This window comes from Salvelinus alpinus, chromosome 8 (genome assembly GCF_045679555.1).
Source record: "Salvelinus alpinus chromosome 8, SLU_Salpinus.1, whole genome shotgun sequence".
Lineage (NCBI taxonomy): Eukaryota > Metazoa > Chordata > Actinopteri > Salmoniformes > Salmonidae > Salvelinus > Salvelinus alpinus.
Window position 1 is genome coordinate 56,539,355 of NC_092093.1, and position 10,864 is coordinate 56,550,218.

Genomic DNA, 10,864 nt, shown 5'->3' on the forward strand with positions numbered 1-10,864 from the left:
GTCGGCTCCCACCTGCTGGGTAAAGTACGCCCTCAGCTCCTGGGTCTCCTTCTCCCAGAAGGCCTTCAGGAAGGTTGAGGGCTTTGTCTAGAAGGGATACAGCTTTTGTCAACATTTAGTTTTCTAGCAAGTTTGGGAGACTTTTTGCAGCAGGTTAGGAGAATTAACATAGCAGGTTATGAAAATTAAATGAAAGTACGAAAAAGGGTTAGGATTAGCTAAAATGCTGTAATAATTATACTTTTAACATCATTTTGACAAAATCCCATCTAGACTTGACCACCGAAGAGGGCACCCATGTCCTCCTTGCCACCCAGGACCTGCAGGTTGCTGGCTCCCTCCTGTGGCACCCGCGATATTCTTTTCACGGCACTTCAATAAGAAGCGATTTTGGAAGCAGGTTAGCAGCAGGGCCGGATTACTGAACGGCCCCAGATAGCATATGATAGCAAAATGTGTAGAACTGCATGAAAAATAGCTTTAAAACTGCAACCTTTTATATCAGCCTCATGGCAAAATGTGAACACAAGCATGAGGTGCTATAAAACAGCAAAAATATTAAAAATAATTATCTCTGCACCATGGCAGAACGTTTTGAAATACAGGAAAGTAAACTCAGGGTCCCAAATGCAGTCATCCAACCCTGGTTAGGAGAGCATTTTCCCTAAACCTAACTATTTTACCTGACCTTAACCTCAGGCTCTTAACATGCTATGATAATTCTACTAACCTGCTACATAAGTTCTCGTAAACATGCTACGAAAAAGTCAATTCCGTATCAAAGTGGAGTGAAAAGAGTGTCTCTGTGGCTTCCAGCCCACCAGGCTCTTCTTGGCAAAAAGACTTCAAAGAGGAAGTTGGTGTAGGAGAAGTTGAGTGGTGTGTGAGAATCAGACAGATACAGTTACAGTTTCTCTGTTTCATACCAAGTCTGTTTTTCATGTTGAAACATAATGTGACAACCATATGTTTTTGTATCAAACTCGAATTTAACCAATGTAACTCTTGAATAAATGAATAGTGGATTTTGGTTCATGATTTAACTATATGTTTAAATGCCACAGACATTCCCATTCAGGCTGGGAGATAGAGGAGAGGGAGATGGTTATAATGCCGAAAGTTTCATTTGTTTTATTTAACAATGTGTCGGGGGCGGACTTAGCGATTTGGGGGCCCGTTTCAAAATGCTGCTGACCTGTCCTACCCGGAGAAAGGGACATTAAATACTGAAGTATTGTTTGAAAATAATTTCTCAATCACCTATTAGGAAGTACGTCACTGATGAGATGTGAGCTATGCCACATGAATTTCATCACTTTAGTTTGTCAGACCACACTATGTGTGTGACAGTCTCTCCTGTAGACAGTTTACGTTACCGTCTAAGGCAAGTATTGACTTTTTCAATATATTTTCTCTTAATTTGAATGTTCAAAATAAATGAAAGGAAATTATTTATGAGTAATGAGATTCAATATGTTCTAAAGTACTGCTGTTTGTTCATGTATTATCTTCACAACTGAAGGACATAGTGTATTGATATGGAGATGGTTCAATGCAATGTGTTGTGTGAGTTAAGCTACTCTACCAGTAAGTGTATGTTTGTACTGTTTCAGGTGATCAGTAGTGTGTGAGTTCTCACATGGCTTGTCCTGAGAACATGTTTTTTCTCATTGGTCTCTTTATGTCAGGTGAGTCTTCCACACAACAACAACTAGTTATGAATCAGACATAAAGGAATAACCACAAGTCATGATATTTCATTGGATGTGCTATATTAATTCCATTTAATTGTGTAGAAAAGTGTGAGGTTAATTCCTGACTAGTGCAGTTTAATAGTCTGGATTCAAACAGTGCTGTGAAAAAGTATTTGCCCCCTTTACATTTATTCTACTTTTGCATATTTTCGATACTGAATGTTATCAGATTTTCAATCAAAAGCTGATATTAGATCAATGGAACCTGAGTGAAAAAATAAAACAACAATGACATACTTATTTCATTTATTACTTAAACAAAGTTATGCAACACCCAATGCCCCTGTGTGAAAAAGTAATTGCCCCCTTACACTCAATAACTGGTTGTGCCTCCTTCAGCTGAAATGACTCCATCCAAACACTTCCTGTAGTTGTTGATCAGTCTCTCACATTGCTGTGGAGGAATTTTGGCCCACTCTCCCGTGCAGAACTGCTTTAACTCAGCGACATTTGTGGGTTTTCAAGCACGAACTGCACATTTCAAGTCCTGCCACAATATCTCAATTTGGATTAGGTCTGGACTTTGACTGGGCCATTCTAAATCTTTAAATGTTTTGTTTTTTATACATTTTCATGTAGATTGAGTGTTTTGAAATGGTGGCATAACCAGTTATTGAGTGTAACGGGGCAATTACTTTTTCACACAGGGGAATTGGGTGTTGCACAACTTTGTTAATGAAATAAATTAATAACTATAAAAAAGTGTTATTTGGTAACTCAAGTTCCCTTTATCTAATAGGTTTTGGTTGAAGATCTGATAACATTCAGTATTAAAAAAAGAAGCAATAATAGAGAACCAGAAAGGGGTAAATACTGTTTCATGTTACTGTATGTGCATGTGAAATCGACATCAGTCTGCAGCTAACAGTATAGCTTCCACCACTGTCCCTGTCACCATACCGGGCTCAAACTAGTGGTCCTCTGCTCACAAACACATGTCACCTAACTCCTTGACAACATACCGACCAATTGAAAAATCACCTGTACGTTGAAATAAGTTAATATTATTATTATTGGGAGAGACTGTACCAATGATGTGTATAAACCCTGGATCGCTGATGCTATGTAACGGCCAATGAGAGACTTTAAATCCACCGGTCTCTATATATGGTACTCCCCAGAAGAAGCAGTCCTCCATAAGAATTAATGGAATTCTACAGCATTTCAATCAAATGTTTCAAGAACAAAATGACATGTATTTAAGTATTTTGTTGTAGATGGGACAGTAAAGTTAGTACTCTATAAAGAAAATACTTTAATATCTTTACATGTTTTTATTTTATTTGTTATGTTCAGGTCATATAAAAAGCATGAGCTGGAGCACACCCAGAGAAAATGACTTATTGTAGAGGTGCTGACTAACGGTGAATACACTGTAATCTATAAAAACAAAGAGAGTTGCACACTCTATCTATATAAACTCCCAGTCATTTATTGGGTAAAACACCAACGTTTCGGCATCACTGTGCCTTCTTCAGGGTAAAGTCATGAATGTTTGATCCAGGTTATGTAGACAAACAGTGAAATTAGTACAACCAATGACAATAGTGAGGGGTGTGTCATAATTACGAGTTAAATTTGAATGAATTGAGTGAAACTGTTAATAGACAATAGTTTACAGCATATTGAATATATTAGGCTATTGTTATCATTAACATTAGCATACGATTAGCATCAACATACAGTATTGTTTAATTTAATTTCACATATATTTCTTGTTTCCAATTTCATAAAATGGTACAAGTAATCTTTCGGTTAATCCATGATGCATAATAAGAATCATCAACAGGGGGAAGATATTGGCTGTACGCTGATAAGCTGTAGAAAGAATATATTCATTTATAAGACTTCTTCATAAAACACAAATTGTTCATAAGAAGGGCCTGAGATCAAAGTCAATATTCTGACCACTAGGGGTCAATGTTTTTCAATACGAAGTCCAGTAGTCCTCCCTCTGTAGTAGTAGGATCTCCATGTTACCTCCTCTCCTTGGTAGAGCAACATGCTCAATACCTGTGTATTTGAGGGAGGAGATGGGATCAACCTGTGTTGCTTCAACAAAGTGAGCTGCTACTGGATAGTCAGTGTTCTTACACCTGATTGAGCTGCGGTGTTCAGCTCTGCATTGTTTTAATTGTCTTTTCGTTTGTCCTACGTTGGCTTTTCCACATGAACATGTGATGAGATAGATTTCCCCATTTGTCTTGCAAGAGATGATACCCCTAACAGGCATTTTTCCACCTGTATGTGGGTCTCTGTAGAAGGATGTTTTTATAGTGCTATTGCACTGTGAGCATGAGCCACATTTGTAGTTCACATTTGGATTGTGTGTCAAGAGTGTCTGAGTGGGCTCAGGGGGCAGGTCAGATCTCCCTAAGCTATCCCCAATATTGCGACCATGCTTATAGACCACCAGTGGGGGTTCCTTGAAGAGGTGTGCAATTTTTTCGTCTGATTGCAGAATATGCCAGTGCTTCTTCAGGATTGCTTTCATTTTCTCTGAACACTTGGTGTACTTAATGCAAAATACTGTTGCGTTGTTTTTCTTCTTTGGTTTAGTTTTTAGCAAATCCTCTCTTGGTTTTTGAGATATTTTCATTGTTGCAGCATCAAGACTTTTTTTCCTTGTATCCTCTGATTTTGAATTTATTTTTCATTTTTCATTGCTGTCAAATTCTGACTGTTGGCAACAGATTAATTTAACCCTGAATAACTGGCAACATATAACTGGCTATATGGTAGACCATTCTTGATGGGAAGGGGATGCATAATATGTGCACGTAGCAGGATCTTGAGGTCTGTTGGCTGTGTGTACAAGTCTGTATGTAAAACTTCATTCTCTTTGATGATCCAGGTAGTTTATTATTCTCTCATCAGTCTACATGGTGAATTTAAATATTCAGAGCTCTCGTTTAGCAGAGTTTGGTTCCTGCTGACTGCTGACAGTGGCATGACCTCAAGAGAGCGGTTCACACCAGACATCACAAGAATATTGCTGAACTGAAACAGTTCAGTACTACAGAAAACGTTTGGTTGAGGTTATTGCTTCCAGAGGGTAAACCAGTTATTAAATTCAAAGGTTCACAAACTTTTCCCAACCTGCACTGTGAATGTTTACTCGTGTTTTCAATAATAGACGTGAAAACGTATAATTGTTTGTGTGTTGTTAGTTTAAGCAGACTGTGTTTGTCTGTTGTTGTGACTTAGATGAAGATCAGATCAAATTGTATGACCAATTTAAGCAGAAGTCCAGGTAATTCCAAAGGGTTCACATACTTTTTCTTGCCACTGTAAGCTCAGGGTACCAAATGCTGTTTTCCAACTCTGGTTAGGAGAGCATTTTCCTAAACCATATCCCTTTAACAGTGTAACAGGTGTCGTCGTCGGATGAGGAATCGGACCAAAGCGCAGCGTGGTGAGTGTTCATGACTTTTATTGAAACTGAACACTTTAACAAAAAAATAACAAAGAGAATACACGAAACCGAAACAGTCCTGTCAGGTGAAGAACACTAAACAGAAAACAACTACCCACAAAGCATCGGTGGGGAAAAGCTACCTAAGTATGGTTGTCTCCCAATCAGAGACAACGATAGACAGCTGTCCCTGATTGAGAACCATACCCGGCCAAAACATAGAAATAAAGAAACATAGAAAACAAAACATAGAATGCCCACCCAAATCACACCCTGACCAAACCAACTAGAAACATAAAAAGGCTCTCTAAGGTCAGGGCGTGACAGTACCCCTCCCCAAAGGTGCAGACTCCGTCAGGAAAAACTGAACCTATAAGCAAGGGTCTGGGTGGGCATCTATCCGCGGTGGCGTCTCAGGTGCGGGACGCAGACCCCGCTCCACCTCTGGCTCACCCCACTTTGGTGGCACCTCTGGTGCGGGGACCCTCGTCGCCGACCCCAGACTGGGGACCCTCATAGCTGGCCCCGGACTGGGCACCCTCGTTGCGGGACCCGGACTGAGCACCCTCGTTGCGGGCCCCGGACTGGGCACCCTCGTTGCGGGCCCCGGACTGGGCACCCTCGCTGCTGGCCCCGGACTGGGCACCCTCGCTGCGGGCCCCGGACTAAGCACCCTCGCTGCGGGCCCCGGACTAAGCACCCTCGTTGCGGGCCCCAGACTGGGCACCCTCGTTGCGTGCCCCGGACTGGGCAACCTCGTTGCAGGGGCTCCGGACTGGAGAACGTCGCTGGAGACTCCGGATTGGAGATCGTCGCTGGAGGCTCCGGACTGGGGACCGTCGCTGGAGCCTCCGGACTGGGGACCCTCGTTGCGGTCTTCGTGCCAAGACTCCTCACTGGAGGCTTCGTGCCATGGATCATCACTGGAGGCTTCGTGCCATGGATCATCACTGGAGGCTTCTTGCCATGGATCATCACTGGAGGCTTCATGCCATGGATCATCACTGGAGGCTTCTTGCCATGGATCATTACTGGAGGCTTCGTGCCATGGATCATCACTGGAGGCTTCGTGCCATGGATCATCACTGGAGGCTTCGTGCCATGGATCATCACTGGAGGCTTCTTGCCATGGATCATCACTGGAGGCTTCTTGCCATGGATCATCACTGGAGGCTTTGTGCCATGGATCATCACTGGAGGCTTTGTGCCATGGATCATCACTGGAGGCTTCTTGCCATGGATCATCACTGGAGGCTTCTTGCCATGGATCATCACTGGAGGCTTTGTGCCATGGATCATCACTGGAGGCTTCGTACCATGGATCATCACTGGAGGCTTCTTGCCATGGATCATCACTGGAGGCTTCTTTCCATGGATCATCACTAGAGGCTTCTTGCCAAGGATCATCACTGGAGGCCTTGTGCCATCGATCATCACCACTGGCCTTATGGTGAAATCAGTGGACGCTGCTGAGAGGAGATCGGCTCATAATAATGTCTGGAACGAAGCAAATGGAATGAAATCAAACACATGGAAACCATGTGTTTAATTATCACAAGCCCACTCGCTCCAATTAAGGTGCCACCAACCTCCTGTGGGTGAAATCCTTGTGCGGTTTCTTTCCCCTCCGGTGACTGAGTTAGGAAGGACACCTGTATCTTTGTGTCACGCCCTGACCATAGTTTGCTTTGTATGTTTCTATGTTTTGTTTGGTCAGGGTGTGATGTGAGTGGGCATTCTATGTTGTATGTCTAGTTTGTCTATTTCTATGTGTTTGGCCTGATATGGTTCTCAATCAGAGGCAGGTGTCAGTCGTTGTCTCTGATTGGGAGCCATATTTAGGTAGCCTGTTTTGTATTGTGGGTGGTTCCTGTGTTCCTGTGTTTGGGTTCACTATACGGGACTGTTACGTTTTCGTTCGTTTGTCGGTTTATTGTTTTATTCGTTGTTTAAGTTTACAATTGGCTCATTCATCCCCCTCCTCTCCCCTGTAACTATTCCCCAGGTCGTTGCTGCAAATGAGAATGTGTTCTCAGTCAACTTACCTGGTAAAATAATGGATAAATAAAAATTTAATAAAATAAGTATTCTTATTAAAATGAATACTCACCACGCTGCATCTTGGTCCTCCGATCGTTCCGACTACTCCGAGGAGGAGGACTAGCGTTACACTTTGTGGTGATTGGGTGTATTGATAAACCATCCAAACTGTAATTAATAACTTCACCATGTTCAAAGGGATTTTCAATGTCAAATGTATTTATCTACCAACAGGTGCCCTTCTTTGTGAGGCATTGGAAAAGCTCCCTTGTCTTTGTGGTTGTATCTGTTTGAAATTTGCTGTTTGACTGAGGGACCTAACAAATAATTGTATGTGTGGGGTACAGAGATGAGGTAGTCATTCAAAAATTATGTTAAACACTACTATTGCAAACAGAGTGAGTCCATGCAACTCATGTGACTAGTTAAGGAAATCTTTACTCCTGAACTTATTTAGTTGCCATAGAAAAGGTGTTGAATACATATTGACATTTCAGCTTTTCATTTTTTTTATGTCCAAAAAACGTAATTCTACATTATGGGGTATTGTGTGTAGGCCAGTGACACAAAATGTAAATCTGATACATTTTAATGAGATGTAAAATGTTGGACCAATAAGACCAAAAGATATAATAGAAATTGAATGTAAAGGTTTTAATTACAGTGCAATTAATAAACAACACTAAATTCAGCCTCAATTGTTTCGTTGATTTAACACTCAACATAAAAACTGTCACAATAACTTCTAAATAGATACAAACTGAAAATAGATGATATTGTTATTCTGGTAACTGTACAAAATATTAAGAGAAACAGTGACTAGTAGATGTTAACACCATTCTGCCATCATGTAGACTTACTGCACCAACTTCCTGTCTTGTATCAGACCACTGTCTCTCCAACTAACTGTGTCTTCTCTCCTCAGTCATCATTGACTTTATATGGACTTAAACTACCTTCAGTTGTCTAGTTGAACTCAGCAGTTCCTCTATACTGGAACCCATTAAACAGATGCTCTGTGAATTCAACACTCAAAATAAATGGTCTAAAATAAAGATTAGCCTACATCATCGTATCACCACTATAGTAACAGTTAAACACTTTTCATCCCAGAAAATTCTACAAATATGCAGATAATCAAAGAGCACACAAATATAAATGTAACAAAAGAATCAATAAAATACTAATACACAATGACAATACTGTACATAAAAACACTTAATACCCATTGGAATATAATTAACATGCACCTCTTTTATTGACATGTGCATGAAGCCCATCTAGGTTGTTAAGTGGTGGTTCCTGGTTCCCTCTACCGACCCTGGCCTGGTTAGAGCACACTGTCCCAGCCGGGGAGTTCTGTGGAGAGAACACAGAGAAAGGAACAGTTGTCAGGACCGACACTTCAGAAGAATAATGACTTCATAGTTACAGTTGGTTACACAACACAGTATTCATTCAATTCTTCCTTAAACACACATTCTAGATGGGTTTTAAAAGTTGAGTCCAACATTCCCACCAGTCCCTGTGAATGGTCTGTCATGTCAAACCCACTGGGGAGTCTAGATGTTCTCCTCCTCCTGGAAGGCAAGAATAAGGTATTTTGACATCATTTAGGTTTTCATATACAAAAGCACAATCAGCATGATAAATATGTTTGCATTGAGGCTGGGAATACATTTTTACCATGCAAAGAATACGACCAGGCAGAAAAGGAAAATCAACATCAAGGTTTTTCCTACAATCTCATAAACCTTTGTGTTAACAGGCTCTTCTTTCCCTGTAAATAAAACACATATTATGGTCATCTGTTCCTAAGAGAGGAAACATTTTGCACATTGTCTAACATTACAAATTACACAAATACTGTAGAGAGATGTAAGATCTTAATTTATCCAGTATTGTTACAGGAAAATAATCCTGCAGCAAAAGGATTTGAACGTTTCCTCCGTAATGTTGTTCCATTGGTGGTGAGGCTATTAGCTGGACAAAATAAGGCTACATGAAAAGTGCAACAATATTAATATAACCACGTTTTAGTGCAGATTTTTGGTGAATTTATGTAAATCACAAAGCTTATCTGTATTTCACGCAGCGCAAGAAACTTCTCAGCAACAAAATAGAGATCAAATTAAGATCCTAAAACCGTATCATACCGAGACACATATAGCAGGCATGTAGAAGTATATCTCTTCTACATCATTCTATATCTATAATATTCTTAATGTTGTGTCGTATTGAATGTGCCAATGCTTCTACCTTTAATAGCCAGCTGCACTTCCTTTGACTTCCCACAGCCGTGACTATTTCTTGCTTTACAGTAGTACAGTCCTTCATCACCAACAGTCACATTCAGGGTGTAACGCAATCCAGTTGCTTCCTGTGTTGGTTTACCTACACTGATCTGGAACCAGGTGAAGTTTGTCGCTGGAGGGTTTGCTGTACTGCTGCAGGTCAGATTAACACAGCTGCCCACTAATACTGGATCAGCTGGACTGATGGAGGCCGAGGTGTCCTTAGGAGAGACTGAGGGAGAGGGGTTCATTTAGAATGTATCTGATATGGTATATTGAATAGTCTCATCAAAACCACTATTACAATCATCAGTGAAAACATGGTAGAATGATCTATTCTTCAGGAACCGGTTACTAAATCTTACATGAAACCTTAAGCATCATGTTATGTTCAGCTCTCTTGTTGCTTGTCCCTACTGGGTAGACTGCAGTACAAGTGATGTTCTTCTCATGATGAAGGTATGATGGAGTGAAGGTCACCGTGGAGAGAACTGATTTGGTTTGGTCTTGATTCTCCTGCAGTTGGTTCTCAGGTGTAAACTGTGTTGGAAGAGTCCATGTCAGCTCAGGGGGGTGTTCGGGACAGGGAGCGACAGCAGAGCAGTTCAAACTGACAGGGGTCCCTTCCTTCACCTCACCTGAGACAGTAAGGATGGGACTGGAAGGCAAATCTGTAATACATTGTAGATAAAGATATTTTACACTAATAGTTAAACTGTCCACTTGTTCTTCTCATATCTTTGATGAAAGGAATCTAAACTGGAAAAATAGTTGGTTAAAAGTTAAATAGTCTCTTACCCCTGACAACAATATCAACAGACTTATAAGGATCTGTTCCACGAAATGGTTGACTCTCAATCCTGAATAAGTATTTATTAGTGTAACTGGTGGTTACATTGAAGAAGACTGTGGTGCAGTTCTTCTGGGACATGTTTCCAGTTATCTTCCCTTGATATCTGTTGACCGTCTCACTACTGTTAAATATCACACTGTCTGGACGCCCACCAAGGTATGGGCTTTCTTTAATCCACACTCCAGAGGTTATTATTGCGCTGTTAAATGTATACTTATTTTGGCCAGGAATATTAAATGAACATGGGATTTGCACACAGGAGCCAGTCTGTACATCCTGTCTATCTGGCATTGTGGCGATCAAATATCGTTGACCAAAGCAGGCCAGAACACCTGCCACATAAAAGACAACATCAGGGAGGTTCTGATATATTTTCAGTTCAGTCCAATGATATGTATTAACCCTAGATGACTGACAGGGGACGCTGTTTGGAGTTAACTGCACAGCCATCTTGTTACTCCTGCATTGTAAAAAAGTTTTTGGAAGCTATGAAAAATGCATTTATTAA

At 40.9% G+C, this 10,864-nt stretch overlaps 2 long non-coding RNA genes across 2 annotated transcripts; one reads left to right on the top strand and one right to left on the bottom strand.

Moving 5' to 3' along the window:
• Window positions 1–1,372: 1,372 nt before the first annotated feature.
• Window positions 1,373–7,310, top strand: LOC139583340 (uncharacterized). Its single transcript, XR_011676532.1, has 3 exons — window positions 1,373–1,688; window positions 5,121–5,169; window positions 7,175–7,310. It is a non-coding gene; the product is annotated as an uncharacterized lncRNA (long non-coding RNA).
• Window positions 6,822–8,986, bottom strand: LOC139583339 (uncharacterized). The gene is made up of 3 exons (XR_011676531.1): window positions 8,896–8,986; window positions 8,729–8,789; window positions 6,822–8,568 (listed from the first exon to the last, which is right to left on the bottom strand). It is a non-coding gene; the product is annotated as an uncharacterized lncRNA (long non-coding RNA).
• Between the last annotated feature and the right edge of the window lie 1,878 nt (window positions 8,987–10,864).